General features: G+C 39.5%; 2 pseudogenes; both read right to left on the bottom strand.

Moving 5' to 3' along the window:
• Positions 1 to 1,853: 1,853 nt before the first annotated feature.
• Positions 1,854 to 1,915, bottom strand: LOC122683360 (annotated as a pseudogene).
• A 10,348-nt stretch (positions 1,916 to 12,263) lies between these two features.
• On the bottom strand, positions 12,264 to 12,969 carry LOC122682585 (annotated as a pseudogene).
• Between the last annotated feature and the right edge of the window lie 3,642 nt (positions 12,970 to 16,611).

Below are 16,611 nucleotides of genomic sequence, written 5' to 3' on the forward strand. Positions count from 1 at the left end.
TTCAACTATCTCATCCTCTGTTGCCCCCTTTTCTTGCCCTCAATCTTTCCCAGCATCAGAGTCTTTTCCAGAGAGTTGGCTCTTCACATCAGGTGTCCAAAGTATTGGAGCTTCAGCTTCAGCATCAGTCCTGCCAATGAATATTCAGGGTTGATTTCCTTTAGCATTGACTGGTTGGATCTCCTTGCTGTCCAAGGAACTTTCAAGTCCTTTCCAGCACCACAATTCAAAAACATCAATTCTTTGGTGCCCAGTCTTCTCTGTTGTCCAACTATCATATCTGTTCATGACTACTGGAAAAAGCATAGCTTTGACTAGACAGACCTTTGTCAGCAAAGTGATGTCTCTGCTTTTTAATATGCTGTCTAGGTTTGTCATAGCTTTTCCTCCAAGGAGCAAATATCTTTTAATTTCTTGGCTGTAGTCACTATCCATAGTGATTTTGGAGCGCAAGAAAATTGAATGGTTTGCCTTGGAAGCAAACCGAGATCATTCTTTTGTTTTGAGATTGCACCCAAGTACTGCATTTTGTACTCTTTTGTTAACTCTGAGGGCTACTCCATTTCTTCTAAGGGACTCTTGCCCACAGTACTAGATATAATGGTCATCTGAATTAAACTTGCCCATTTCTGTCCATTTTAGTTCATTGATTGCTATGAACTAAGATGTTGATGTTCACTCTTGCCGTCTCCTGCTTGACCACACCCAGTTTACCTTGATTCATGGACCTAACATTCCAGGTTCCTATGCAATATTGTTCTTTACAGCATCGGACTTTACTTTCACCAGTAGACACATCCACAACCGAGAGTCATTTCTACTTTGGACCAGCCTCTTCATTCATTCTGGAGCTATTTCTCCATTCTTCCCTAGTAACATACTGGACATCTACCAACCCGGGGGCTCATCTTCTGGTGTCCTATCTTTTTGCCTTTTCATATTGTTCATGGGATTCTCGGGGCAAGAATATTGAAGTGGTTTGCCAATTTCCTTCTCCAGTGGACCACATATTGTCAGAATTCTCCACCATGATCTGTCCATCTTGGGTGGCCCTACATAGCATGGCTCATGTGGTTTTATTGTTGTAATCAAATGTGGAAAACTTTTGGCCACTATTTCTTCAAGTATTTTTTCTATCTCTTCCCATCTTTCAGGAACTTCAGTTATTCATGTATTAGTCTGTTTGAGATTATCATAGTTCACTGATGCTTATGTTTTTGTTTTACTCTTCTTTCTCTGTGTTTCATTTTGGATACTTTCATATTTCTATGCCTTTAATTTTCTCTTTTATATTGTTTAACCTGCTGTTAACTCTACCTAGTATATTTTTCATCTCGGACATTGTAGTTTTGATTTCTGGAAGCTTGATTTATGTCTTTCTTTTGTCTTCTATGTCCGTACTTAAGATAACATCTCTGTTAGTTGAGTTCATTCTGATGAACTGCCTCATTATTATGGGTCATGTGTCTCTGCTTCTTTGTATGCTGAATAATCTTAGGTTAGATGCCAGAATTTTACTTTGTTGGATGTGGATATTTTTGTGTTCTTAGAAATTTTTTGAGCTTTGCTCTAGGATGCAGTTAAGCTTCCCAAGTGGCTCAGTAGTGAAAAATTCGTCTGTCAGTGAGGAGATGCAGGAGATGCAGATTCGATCCCTGGGTCGGGAAGATCCTCTGGAGTAGGAAATAACAGTCCATCCCAGTATTCTTGCCTGGAAAGCCTAAGGGACAGAGGAGCCTGGTGGGCTATGGTCCATGGTATCGCAGAGTCAGACTCAGCGGAGCACATATGTAGTTAAGCTATTTGGAAACAATTGGTCCTTTCAGGTCTTTTATGACTTGTTAGGTAGGTTTGGGCCATGCTAATCTTCTCTGTATCGTTCCAATTTTAGTATATGTGCTGCCGAAGCGAGCACGTGTTAGGTAGGTTTGAAGTAGTGTTCAGTATAGAACTAATTCTTCTTCACTACTGAGAGACCTTGAGTACTCTACTCACCATCCCATGAATTGTGTGTGTGTTTTTTTAATCTGGCTGATGGGAACAGGCAGTGTTTTCTTTAATCATTTGATGAGTCACTCTTTGGCTTTGGGTATTTAGCTCTTAAGCATATGAGTTCTTTGGGGAGCCCTCTGCAGATCTCTTTGTGTACAAGGTTTTTTTTCTGTGCTCTTTCCTGTCTGCCTTAAAGTTTGATTTCCTCAGACTTTTAGCTTCAGGAGTTTGCCAGCCTACTCCTCTGTTCCCCCTCCTGTGCTGTGTGTGGCCTGGAAACACTCAACAAGGCAGTAAACTGGGGCAGTCTCAGATTCAGACTTTGTTTTCTGTCTTTCAGGAATTATTTTCCTTTCATTGTTCGGTGTCCAGTATCTTGAAAACCCTTGTTTCATAAATGTTGTCTTTTTTTTTTTTTTTAGGTGAGAGAGTAAATCTGGTCTTTGTTACTTGATCTTGATTACAAGTGAGAGTTCCAACAGTCTGATTTTAACCATCCTTCTGGTGAATCCTGATGCATGTTAATGTTTAAGAACCATGCATATATTTGAATTTAATGTTAGATAATTAATTCAACTATCAACCATCCTTTACCGTGAAGATAGAATTACACGAGTCAGTAAATCTAATATTTGGAAGAAAAATCTTTTTGAGTAAATTAATTTCTGTTTTGTAGCGTGTAATTGCAAGACATTTGGAATATTTGTGTAATCAGGATAGATGGAGCTGAAGGTTTTGTGCAATGAAAAATGATCTTGATGGTATTATGGTACATAGCAGTCTTAGACATTCCGCTTTCATGTCTTTGTGCTCTGCTGTGCTCAGTCGCTTCAGTTGTTTCCAACTCTCTGCAACCCCATGGACTGCAGCTCGCCAGGCTCCTCTGTCCATGGGATTCTGCAGGCAAGAATACTAGAGTGGGCTGCCATGCCCTCCTCCAGGGGATCTTCCCGAACCAGGGATCAAACCCGCATCTCTTGTGTCTCTTGCATTGCAGGCAGATTCTTTACCCACTCAGGCACCTGGGAAGCCCTTTCATGTCTTTAACCATTGTTAAATAAACTGTCATTCCTGGGAGAAGTTGGAACAACAATTAAGTCCTGGTTTGTTGTAGTGGGTAAGGAGAAACAGATGACTCCATTTTGCATTTGCTTCTTTAACAACTACCCCCTTTTGATCATACTCTCAGCATAACTGAGATGTGATTTAAAAAAAAAAAAAGTAATTAGCCTCCAACTGAAAAAAAAAAAAAAAATAAGGCATTAGTGCCCCTCTCAGCCACTGCTCTGCATCCATGGGTCATGATATTTTTGCTTAAGCCCTGTGACATTGTGACATTTCACAGGTCCAGGTTCATAATTGTTATATTAGTTACTATCTTTGTTCCTTTTCTGTTGTTATCGTCTTAGGGAGATATTTCACATGGAGGTTAGTAGCTGCAAATATGCATTAAAACCTTTGAGAGGATACAAAACACCAATGGGGATTATTATCATTATGGTAAGTAGGATAATTTCCAGTGTTTGGAGTGCGCTTTGAAGCTATGGTCTCTAAGACCCAAACCAATCAAAGAAAGACCCCATTCAGAGTCATCTTAAGCCAGGTGGCTTCTTTAATGATATGTCACTTAAGTTTAACTCCCTTGGAAGTGTTAATTCACGTACAAGAGGTGGTGTTAGCCACAGCGCAAACGCATCCTATCTTGGCAAGAGAATAATTGAGGGCTACTCTATTATCGAGAACAATCTCCACCAGAGTCCAAGGATCTTTACTGGGAAGCTACTGCTTAGCAGTGGATTTCTTGCAGATTTCTTAACTTTTGGATTTCAAAAGTTAAGGAGAAGTTCCTGATCATAGCCTCATTTGCATTTATTCCTAACCAGGAAGTAGGGACCTGCCAAAGAAAGCAAACCCTGAACCACTAAGTGCCTCCTGGTAGGCCCTTTCAAGAACAGTTAGAGCCATAGTTAGATTACTAAGTGTCACCGCCCGGCTGTGCACCAGCCACCTGGGCCTTCATGGCCCAAGGAGATGACAATCACCCAAAAAATAAATCCTGTCGCTAAGGTGGCATTGTGAATAGATTCATCTGCAAGAATTGTTTCATTTGCCTGTTTAAAGCCAGGAGTCAATTAATTTTTTCCCCCTAGCCTGAAGTAAGAAGTTTTTATAAATTCTAAAGATTACCTTCCTTTGCAATGGCCCAGAAGCTGTGGCTGATGGAATTATCTTTCCAGGTCAGTGCCAGGATAAAGGAAAGAGAAAAACCGGTTTTGAGTTCAGCTGAAATGGGAAGTCTTGCCCTGTCTGGCATCTTGGATGGAAGCAGTCTACATCGATGTTCACTTGTCATCCATGTCCACTTGTCACCACAGTGTCATCCTTGTCAACTTGATTTGGAGGTCTCCAGGGTTTGTACAGGACCAAAAGTCAGTTGGAGTCTCCTTTAGCTATATGATATAGATATACAAGGTTCACTGCCTTCTAGTTTTGCAGCAGAGTGAGTGGCCAGAGCACTTGGTAAGTTCGCTTTCAATGGAACTCGAGGGCAGTTTTCTTCTGATGACGTCTCCAGAGTTATTCCAGTCACTGGGCTCCAGACAGTGACCAATAAGGTTTCCCTAAATCGGAAATCAGGGAAAGCTTCTTTAACCTGTTGGTAATAGGCTTCAGAGTAACACAATAGATGGTCATACTAGCGGGAGACTACAAAGGATCAGCAGAAGGTGGTATACCAATAGACATTGGTCTGACCATGATTATCTCATGTGGAGTGAGTTTATGTTTCCCAAAGGTGGTGTTATGAACAGTCAGCAAGACCATAGGCAATACTATAGGCCAGGGGAGTCCAGTCTATAGCTGTATAACACCTCAAAGACTGTTAGCAAAATTAGAGCCTACTATCTATAAAGGAACAAACATAATTTTTCTCTCTGTAATTACCCCCATTTTTTACTATAGGTAATTAGAGTAAAGCTAAATTTGTATTAACTTCAGCCTGATTATTTATACACGTGCAGCAAGAAACAGTGATTGACCATATAAGTTTTTTTTTATTAAGGTTGTTTTGTTAGTAAAATATTAGCTTGCCCAAGCAAGTTTCTTGAGGCTCTCTGATTATATAAGACTACGTATATTTCTCTCAAACATGGTATTCCAGTGAAAATCTTGCTAGTTGTGTCCTTTTACAAGGAGAATAGATTATTTTTCTTTTAATTTCCTTTGCTCTTCAAGAAAACAAAACCTGTTATTTTCCCCCCTCTTTTCCATAGGATTCCATGAATTCTAACACAGCCATAAAAGCAGTAGATTTTAGAAAATGTACTTCATAACGTTACCCATACTGGCAGGACACAATCCAGAACGGTAATCCAGGTTTTATGGCCCTATCACTGGCCTCCCTTGTTAATGCCGAAGTAGAATGGACCTCATCCACGTGTGCCACAATCTTGACAGGCCCTGTTGCTACTGCCTTTGCAGCGAGGGCGTTTCCCTGATACTCAAGTTCAGTCCTTTTAGTGTGAGCCTCAATTTTGGGGGCAGACAGCATCATGCCAGGACATAGTCAGACTTTACAGGAATTTCATTCAGTTTCTGGAATACTTCAGTAGATAGGGAAACAATGGAAACTGAGAGACTTTATTTTGGAGGGCTCCAAAATCACTGCAGATGGTGACTGCAGCCATGAAATTAAAACGTTTGCTCCTTGGAAGAAAATTTCTGACCAACCTAGACAGCATATTAAAAAACAGAGACATCAATTGCCAACAAAGGTCCATCTAGTCATAGCTATGGTTTTCCCAGTAGTCATGTATGGATGTGAGAGTTAGACTATAAAGAAAGCTGAGTGCCGAAGAATTGATGCTGTTGAACTGTGGTTAGAGAAGACTCTTGAGAGTCCCTTGGACTGCAAGGACATCCAACCAGTCCATCCTAAAGGAGATCAGTCCTGGGTGTTTATTGGAAGGACTGATGCTGAAGCTGAAACTCCAGTACTTTGGCCACCTGATGCGAAGAACTGACTCATTTGAAAAACCCTGATGCTGAGTAAGATTGAAGGCAGGAGGAGAAGGGGACAACAGGATGAGATGGTTGGATGGCATCACTGACTCAATGGACATGAGTTTAAGCAAGCTCCAGGAGTTGGTGATGGACAGGGAAGTCTGGTGTGCTGCAGTCCATGGGGTCACAGAGTCAGACACGACTGAGTGACTGAACTGTACCATATCTATACAGATATAACATAAAGAAGGCTTAATGTTACTTAGCTATGTAATTTAACATTTCATGTAAGCCTGAATTAGTATAACATCTCCCTTTTTATGAGGTGAGAGAATAAATTATAGGAGCTTTTTCAGGGGCCCCCTGAGAAATCTCAAATATAACTAGAGATTAAAAGAACTATATATAGCATTTGATTTGGGGAAGCTGTCTGATTAACAAAAGTTTGTACACTTGACTAAATAGAACCACAGATCATTGTGAAACAATACTTAATTATCTATTTGGCCAAAGTAGTAATAAAACATCCTTTTATCAGATGAAATCAAGTTTAGTTTTATGTAACTATACTACTAATATTGAGCATAATTTAAAAACCTTTATAGTTCAGTTTTAGCCAATTTGTTTATACAAGGGAAGATTCTCTCTTACTCTCTTCTGAAATAATCAGAAGATCTAATTTAGACAAAATTACTCTCATTTCCTTCAACAAAGATGCATCTTTATTCCTCAAACTTATCCTTAAACAAAAATACATCATAGTGTCCTTACATACAGAGCTGAACTCTTCTAGTTGTCTTAATTACATGCATTAATTATAATTTTTTATATAATTTTTAACACTTGGAAACTTTAATTTTTAGAATCATGTGCTTCTTTTTCTTTAGATTTTCTGTAGTAGGTAGCCGAAAGTAGTTGAACGTGTATTTTGTAATTAAAGTATCAGTATTTTATTCCATTTGGAAATGATCCAGATATTCAGTAAACCTCTGTTATTTAACCTATAAAATCCTTAAAGTTTCTAGTTACCAAAGAGATTTGGGAAAATATTTTAAGGACACGTAAAGTATAATTACTGCTAAAGAGTTCACCTAAAACCTTTTAATCTTACGTCTATTACTTGCTCCCAACAGTCATACTTCAATTACTTTCCTGTTGACAAAATTTTAACAGAGACAACATGAACCTACCTGATCAGTTACTCCAGGTAAAATAAAAAGTTTTATACTTGATGCTGCTTACTCTACAAACATGCCTGTTTTAATTACACCAGTGAATTTAAACTAGCTTTTATTTATCTTAGATCACACAAACCTGGAAAGCACCTAGGGTTAGTTTTTATTAATATATTTCTGAGTTTTCGATTATCCAATCTTTATTTTAGCTATATGTAAATTATATATTATTATACATATGTATATATACATACTCACAATAAACTGGAAAATTCTGAAGGAGATGGGAATACCAGACCACCTGACCTGTCTCTCCAGAAACCTATGTGCAGGTCAGGAAGCAACAGTTAGAACTGGACATGGAACAACAGACTGGTTCCAAATAGGAAAAGGAGTACATCAAGGCTGTATATTGTCACCCTGCTTATTTAACTTATATGCAGAGTACATCATGAGAAACGCTGGGCTGGAAGAAGCACAAGCTGGAATCAAGATTGCCGGGAGAAATATCAATAAACTCAGATATGCAGATGACACCACCCTTACGGCAGAAAGTGAAGAGGAACTAAAAAGCCTCTTGATGAAAGTGAAAGGAGAGTGAAAAAGTTGGCTTATAGCTCAACATTAGAAAGATCATGGCATCTGGTCCCATCACTTCTTGGGAAATAGATGGGGAGACAGTGAAAACAGTGTCAGACTTTATTTTTTTGGACTCCAAAATCACTGCAGATGGTGATTGCAGCTATGAAATTAAAAGACTCTTACTCCTTGGAAGGAAAGTTGTGACCAACCTAGATAGCATATTAAAAAACAGAGACATTAATTTGTCTATAAAGGTCCGCCTAGTCAAGGCTATGGTTTTTCCAGTAGTCATGTATGGATGTGAGAGTTGGACTGTGAAGAAAGCTGAGCACCGAAAAATTGATGCTTTGGAAGTGTGGTGTTGGAGAAGACTCTTGAGAGTCCCTTGGACTGCAAGGAGATCCAACCAGTCCATCCTAAAGGAGATCAGTCCTGGGTGTTTACTGGAAGAACTGATGCTGAAGATGAAACTCCAGTACTTTGGCCACCTCATGTGAAGAGTTGAGTCATTGGAAAAGACCCTGATGCTGGGAGGGATTGGGGGCAGGAGGAGAAAGTGACGACAGAAGATGAGATGGCTGGATGGCATCACCGACTCAATGGAAATGGGTTTGAGTGAACTCCAGGAGTTGGTGATGGACAGGGAAGCCTGGCACGCTGCGATTCATGGGGTCGCAAAGAGTCAGACACGACTAAGCGACTGAACTGACTGACTGATATATACATACATGTATACACACTTATTTTTAAGCCAATCAAATAGTCAAATAGAGCACTTTACAAATTAATTTTGGTAATACCATCCAGATGTAGAGAATGTCACACATTTATGACATGTATAAACATAAATACCCATGGTCACAGAGACCTCATAGTTTTTGTGTAAAAGTCACAAGTTTTTTGTAAAATGACCTTTCTCCCTTTTGATGAGAATTACCTCCCTGACATTTGCATCACAAAGTATGGTTTTTAGGTCCTAAGGAAAAATGGGACCTAAAATCTATATCGCAAAGACACAAAGTATCTAAGTATCCTACAAGGTGGAGTTTGGGCCTATCTATAGGACAATGTCACAATGTCTACAAGCATTTTAAGATGAGTTGGGGCCGGGGGCGGGGGGGGGGGGGGGGGGGGGGGAGGGGAGGGGTGTGCGGTGCGTTTAGGATTACCAGAAAGGACTGACACACCCATTCACCTATAGTTGGAATGGCTTTTTCCCTTTGGGTACAGTTACCTTAGAAGAGAAGGCCAAATAAAATGCCTAGCAGGGCCCGAACATCAGCTTCTCCCATTTGGCCAAATTTTTAATACTAAAGTTATCAAGTCCTTTCAAGTATATTCTCAGGCTTCATCCAGGACAAATATTTCTGGTGGTATTGAATAACCTCATCCATTTTAATTTTGTTTCCCCTCAGCTGTTTGAGAAAATACATACCAGCTTGCCAGAAGTTTTTTAATGAGTTTCATAGGTTCTGAAAGGGACCCATATAGGGCCTTTTCAATTGATCCTAAAGAATTTACATAGGGCTTTTGAGGACAGTTTTTCCCAGTGTTCTAGTTGATTACAATTGAAAATTTGGGGGCCATTGTTTTGATGATGAAGCCCTCTGAGGTTATAATGGGTGTGGCCTAGGTGGTGTTTTTAGATACCTTTGGTGTTTAATTTTGCACTAGCCTTTTGCAACAAATATTTCAATGAGGCTATTTTAAAATGATTTTATGTATTTGGAACATTCCTCATAATGGTCATTGCAATTATAGGTTATTTTTAGTAAAACTTTGATAAATATCTGCACCTTCCAGGAGCATAGTTCTTAAACATAAGATAAGCAAGTATCCTGGAAGGTGGCTCATTCAACTCTTTGACTATCGCTCCGTTCAGTCGCTCAGTCGTGTCTGACGCCTTGCGACGCCATGAACCGCAGCACGCCAGGCCTCCCTGTCCATCACCAACTCCCGGAGTCCACCCAAACCCATGTCCATTGAGTCGGTGATGCCATCCAACCATCTCATCCTCTGTCGTCCCCTTCTCCTCCTGCCCTCAATCTTCCCCAGCATCAGGGTCTTTTCTTTGTCTATAAAGGACCACATTTCATTTAGCCCTGTGTTTGGGTGTTTCAGAGTCCAACTAATCAGCTTCTGAGTACTTCCAAGACTCCCACTGGCAACCAGCCTTTATTTAACAGCTACTTGAGGCCTTCCACTGGACCGAATCCGACTCTGGCCAGTAACCAGCAAAAATTCCCTTGGAAGTCTGGTTTGGGGAAAGCAACAAACGAACAGACCTCAAGGAATGGGGGCTATGAATTGATTCCAAATAACTGGAAAACTCAGCTGCCATCAGAAGTCCCCAATGTTAAGTTGGGGGAAGGATCTATGGGCTGGGGTTTTCCTGGGGAAGTTTTGTCTGAAAGGCCACAGGCTTGGTTGGCCTAGGGCAGAAGCCTCTACCAGCTTGACCTGTTCTGTAAAGGAAAGCTAATGAGATCTGGAGTAGGAACGCAAAAAACAAGAGTGCAGCTCAATGGGGAGGAACTGACTGATGGTCACTGGAAAGGGCAAGAAAGACCACAAACTCAAAAGAGTTGCAGAGGTGCACCTCTGTTTCTTACTGTCTTTGGAAGTTCACTTCAGATCCAGTCTTGCCACCAATCTGTTAAAAAAAAAAACTAAAATTCAGCTGAGCTTTGTAAAAGATCTAATTGACAATTCCATGACTTGAATCTGGCAGCATCCCAACTGGTAAACAGAAGGACAGTCTGAAGGGCTGTACAAAATGGAAGGTTTTTATAGGCAGAAGGAGGGTGAGCCAAGGAGGTATTAGCCAAAGAAAAGAAAGGATAGTTTTAGGCCACCTTCTTTTGGGGAAGAAAAGGACTGGCAGGGGTCTTTATCATGCAGATTACCTCGCTACTGTTGATGAGTACATTTTAGATTGGTTATTTTAAAGGTCACATTTCTGGGAGGGGTTGAAACTGCAATTCAGTCTTAAGTTTGTTGTAGTGGAATGTGGGTTCTGTGAGCACACAAATGATTTCATTTTGACCCTTTTGCTTCTTCTTTGGGCTTCCCTGATGGCTCAGGCGTTAAAGAGTCTGCCTGCCGTGCATGAGATCAGAGTTTCATCCTTGGGTCAGGAAAATCCCCTGGAGAAGAGAATAGCTAACCACTCCAGTATTCCTGCCTGGAGAATTCCATGGACAGAGAAGCCTGGTGGGCTTCAGTCCGTGGGCTTGCAAAGAGTGAGACACAACTGAGTGAAACTTCTATAAATGTTAGATGGTAAATACAAATCTTAGTAGAATTAGTGGTCTTGTTGTAGGAAGGGGGACCATTTCAAGGGCCTGAGAGGGGGCCTTTATTGGGTCCTGCAAGGGGTCTCCCTTCCTGCAACAGTCTCAAGATAGTCCTGCCAAAAAATCACTCAGCTTTAAAGTTTCTAGAAAACCACAGCATTAGTTCTTCTGGAAGTCAGGAATGTGACTGCAATAAATACTTCGAAGGAAGCTAGTCAAGTCCTTGGCATTCCCTGTTTTTAAAGTTTCCAGTAAGAAACCTTAAATGAATTTGACTTATGTATACAACGAATATCACCTCTAAGAAGCAGGGGCTTCCCTTGGCTCAGATTGTAAAGAATCTGTCTGCAATGCGGGAGACCTGGGTTCGACCCCTGCTTAGAAAGATTTCCTGGAGAAGAAAATGGCGACTCACTCCAGTATTCTTGCCTGGAGAATCTCCATGAACAGAGGAGCCTGGCAGCTACAGACCATGGGGTTGCAAAGAGTCAGACACCAATGAGTGACTGCACTTCCTTTTAAGAAGCAAATAAAGCAGGAGAATTGTTTTAAATTGGAGAAGTAGGTGATTGTTGACTAAATAAAGTCAGGCGGACTCTATATTCTTCCAAGTCAGCAGTGTCTACCAAAATTAAAAAACAAAACACTGACTCCTAGGTAAGATGAGGGTATAGATTCAAATAAACAGAGCCTCCCACCACATACAAATGGAATAAATTAAAAAAAATTTTTTTAAAGAAGACTTAACAGTCTAAAAGGCACTGAGGTGACGTGTTTGGCCAAACTATCCAAAGATTCTGGGAATTCACATACTGTTCCCCTTTTGGAAGAGAAAGTAGGTGATGGACTCGATTCTTTGTAGAAGCATGGATAGTCTTCCACTATTGCAGACAAATAACAATATTCAGAGGACACAAACTTTTAACAAGATAAGTAATGGATTATAATCAGAGAATGAGATAAAAATGGAGTTTATAGAGGTTGAGAAATGAAGGCAAAAAATTATATTATTGTACGACTAACAGGTGTACTAGAAGCAGAGCTGAGTTTGTTGTTTTTTTTTAGAGCTGAGTCATTATTGAACAAAGTGAGTGACATGGATTAAATTGTTGAGAGGATTAAATGGGATAATGGGATAAGCATGTTACAATGCTTAGCTATAGTAAGTGCTCAGTAACATTCACTGTTGCAATTAAATATTAGAATATTAGCACCATTTTTTTTTTTTGATGGTTTAGTATGGTTTATTAAGCTATGCCTTAGTACAGACGCTGGGGCTTGCCCATGGTGCTCTTAATGTACAAGGCCCTGATGTTCTGCCAATTTTTCTTGAGCAATGACACCAGGAAGTTGACAGCTAAGTGGATGTTGTACACAAGCTCATCATCTGTCATCTCCACGTGGCCAACAGCCACTGCCAGACACAGCACCGTCTTCATCTGGAACTTGATCGTGGACTTCACTTCATCAACTTTGGCCACCATGTTCTCATTGTGGGTCAGCAAAGAAGGGAACTTGCCAGCCTTGTTCAGGCCTGGGCCCAGAATTCAGGGGATCTGCTTGATCAGAGACTCTGAAGCCAAAAAGGCATCGTGTTTCTTGGCCAGCTTCTTGACCAGTTTCTTATTCTTGTTGAGTTTCTTCAGCGCCTCAATGTCCATGTGGGGGATATCCACAGCCTTGGCCTCATCACAATGCTCACAATGCTGCTGGTCCCCCAAGACACACACGGAGAACTTGGGGCAGGGAGTGGACTTAAGCCTGATGGTGCCCGAGAAGCGTTTGTCCTTCTGAGGGTCATAGTTCTTCAGGCTGATCTGAAGCTCCACAGTCTCCAAAAACTTCATGCGCTTGCGCTGGTTCCGGTGCAGGACTTCCCGCACCACCTAGTAGAGGGTGTCGCGGGAGACTTTGCTGCTCATGGTTCCCCACACTGCGATAACCGGAAAAGAGAGAATATTAGCACTATTTATAGAATACATACTCTTTGAAAATTTCAGAGGAGGTGAAATGGTTTCTTTAAGCTTGCATTCTAGTGGGACATAAATAACCAGCAAAAATAATTACATTATTAAATCTAACAGACTAGAACATAAATAAACACATGTGAGACTGGAAAGCTCTCATTCTAAAATCAAAGATGAGGAAAGCAATACTTAGTGTAGTGTGCTGTTTAAAAGCATAAGCATAAGCTTTAGAGTTGGAGCAACCTTATAATACAATCCTCAAAGTTGTTAGGATTTTAAATGAAGTATATAGCACTTGGTACATGGTAAGTGATCAGTAAATGATAGCAAGTTTTTCCTCTGGGGCTCAACTTCCTCACTTTTAAAAATAAGGTGTTGACATGAGAAGAAATGGTTTCTTGTCCCAGTTATTAGCTGTGATACCTTGGGCAGGTTACTTAACTTCTCTGACCCTGATTATCCTTATCTTTACAATGGAGACATTTCAGCGGATCATTTAACATCCTGTTTTGTAATTTCCATTAGCTTCTTGATGTTTAGCAAATCTTAAGTGGAAATCTGAAAAATCTACTCTGACATCTTCATTTGATGTTCTGGTTAATGTTTTAGAGGCTAGTGATGGAAATCAGAATTCTCTTCAGCTGTCTTGCTTAACTAACCAAAATGTGGATTACATTTTGGAAGAAGTTGTGAGGAAGGAGACCCATTTCATTTGTCTTGAGAAGTTTAGAAAATCAATTTAAGAAGACTGGTGGAATCAGGTGAACATTATTTAATTATATATATAAATTTTAAAAATCTTTATTTATTACAATATTGCTTCTGTTTTTTATGTTTTGGTTTTTTGATAACAAGACATATAGGATCTTAGCTTCCTATTCAGGAATCAAACCTGCAGCACCTGCATTGGAAGGTGAAGTCTTAACACTGGACTGCCAGGGGAGTTCCAGGTGAACACTGTTTGAAGGAATTCTCTATAAACCTCAAAGCAGACAGGCATGCTTAGTCACTGGGTGCTGTCCAGCTCTTTGCAACCCCATGGCCCCGCCGGGCTCCTCTGTGCATGGGATTTCCCAGACAAGAATACTGGAGTGGGTTGCCATTTCATCCTCCAGGGATCTTCCTGACCCAGGGATTGAACCCAGGTCTCCTGCATTACAGGCAGATTCTTTACCAGCTGAGACACAAGGGAAGCTCATAAAAGCTACTTAAAGGATACAATTTTTTTTAATCTAGCAAGCTTCCAAAATGCAATTTTTATTTCTTCAACTGCTAAGCAATTCTTTACATGTCTTTCCAGTGAAGAGGAAGTTTTCTTCTTGAAGACAGTCTATAATTCCTTTTAAGTTAAATTCTAGGTAAATATGTGGATCTCTGAGGTAATTGCATAGACTTGCAGTTACTAAAAAATTAAATAGTATTTTGTTGCACACTAGACATTAATAAGCATGTCTATTAAATTGCTTTTAAAGAGTTTAAAAATCTGATTATATTAAATCAATTGTTTCCCCTTTGCATTTCCCTTGTTTTCTTCAAATGTATATATAATCACATTTATTTTCACCTTGCTTAAGAATTTATTATTGGAACATTTGAGAATTTAAACAGGAGGAACCGAATAAACCCACTGTAATCTATGAAGTGGCTTTACCATATCCACCGGAATAAAGAAGTTTTAGGTTTTGATTGCCCAGGGTCACTCCTAAAATATTAGTTTCTAAAGGGTAGTTCTACCAGATGGGGTTTTACTCAATAGGTCTTCAACAACATAAAGCTTACTCGTTGTGAAACTTTGCAGGTGTTTCTTTTTTTTTTTGGCAGGTGTTTCTTATTCAGCCCCATCCTGCAGAATGCACCAGCTGGAATAAACAACTACAGAACCACCTAGGACAGCACAATTAGGAAAAGAAATTAAATATCCTGGTAATGTGTCTAATAAATATTAATTTATCATTGTTGTAAGTTTGTAAAATTGCAGCTAAACCTGCAATAGAAAAATCAGAATAGCTGGACTTGTAACCAGAGAAAAAGAAAGAAAGGGGCATTTAAGTATTTCTTTTGGGAAGTCCCTGGCAGTCCAGTGGTTAGGACTCTGCACTCAAGGTGTGGGTTTAATCCCTGGTTGGGGAATTAAGATCCCACAAACCATGTGCCAAAAAAATACTTCTTTTAAAAAGTTGATGTTTTCAGTTTTCTCCATTATAATGCTGTAATGAATAATGAATATCTTACGAGTATCATTTGGAAACTTGAGGGAAATTTTGGCAACATAAATTATTGGAAGTTTTACAATTTGGTAGGTTAGTTAAATAAGTTATCTTACATGCATACAATGAAATGCAACCCTTAAAAAGAATGAGTTAAATCTATACTGATATTTTAAAATGGTCACAGTATATTATTAAATAGAAAAAGAAGTTGCTTAGCAGTGTAAAATCCCATTAACATTTATATAGAAAAGTTAGTTTTCATAGAGTAAAATCTGGAAGAATAAATTTTAAGCAATGATGAACTTATTCATCAAATTCAAGTTTTTTTAAAAAAAAATCTAAATGGTGCATGAATAAATTCATATTGTAAAAATAAATTAAAATTAATACAGATTCACAGATACTTGTATTCAAATGTTCAGTTTTATTCATAAAAGTCCAAAACTTCAAAACAACCCAAATGGGCTATCAACTGATGAATGGATAAAGAAACTGCAGTATATCCACAATGGAATATTACTTGGCAATTAAAGAGAACAAAGTATTGGTACAGGCTGTAACATGAATTAATCTCAAAATCATTTTGCTAGGAGAAAGAGTTCATACACAAGAGTCTGACCGTTCTGTATTACTTTGTAAAATTTACATGAAATTTTGGAAAAGGGCAATCTGTTATGACAGCATCAGTGTTTGGCCAGTGGCTTGAAGTGAGGGAAGAGGATGACTACAAATGAGCATGAGAAATTTGGGGGGGGGGTAATGTAAACAATTAATATCATGATTATGGTATTGTCTACAGTACTGTATGCACTTGTTAAAATTCATAGAACTGTACACTTAGAATTTTGTTGCATGTAAATTATATCTCAATAAAGTGAATTTTTATAGATAAAACTCTCTTTTAATTGTCACCCCCAAAGTTGGTTCCCTCACACTCTAGGAAGGTGCCCTCCCCCCTTACTAACTGTAACCACTGTAACCACTAGTTAGACAGGTAACCACTAAATGTCATTACTGCAGATTCTTTTTCAAAGTTATTGTTCTGCATTTACATACACACACACACACACACACACACACATATTTTTATGTTACTTTACTGTGGGGCTTCCCAGGTGGTGCTAGTAGTAAAGGATCCACCTGCCAATGCAGGAGATGCAAGACTCTGGTTTCATCCTGGATGGAGAGGATCCCCTGGAGTAGGAAATGGCAACCCACTCCAGTATCCTTGCCTGGAAAATTCCATGGACAGAGGAAACTAGCAGGTTACAGTGCATGGGGCCTCAGAGAGTCACAGATTGCCTGAGCAGCAGAGCAGATGTCACTTTACTGTACTTAGTAATTATTTGGTGTTTTACAGTAACTGTACTTTGGAGACCTTTTCATT

Source organism: Cervus elaphus, chromosome 24 (assembly GCF_910594005.1).
Source record: "Cervus elaphus chromosome 24, mCerEla1.1, whole genome shotgun sequence".
Lineage (NCBI taxonomy): Eukaryota > Metazoa > Chordata > Mammalia > Artiodactyla > Cervidae > Cervus > Cervus elaphus.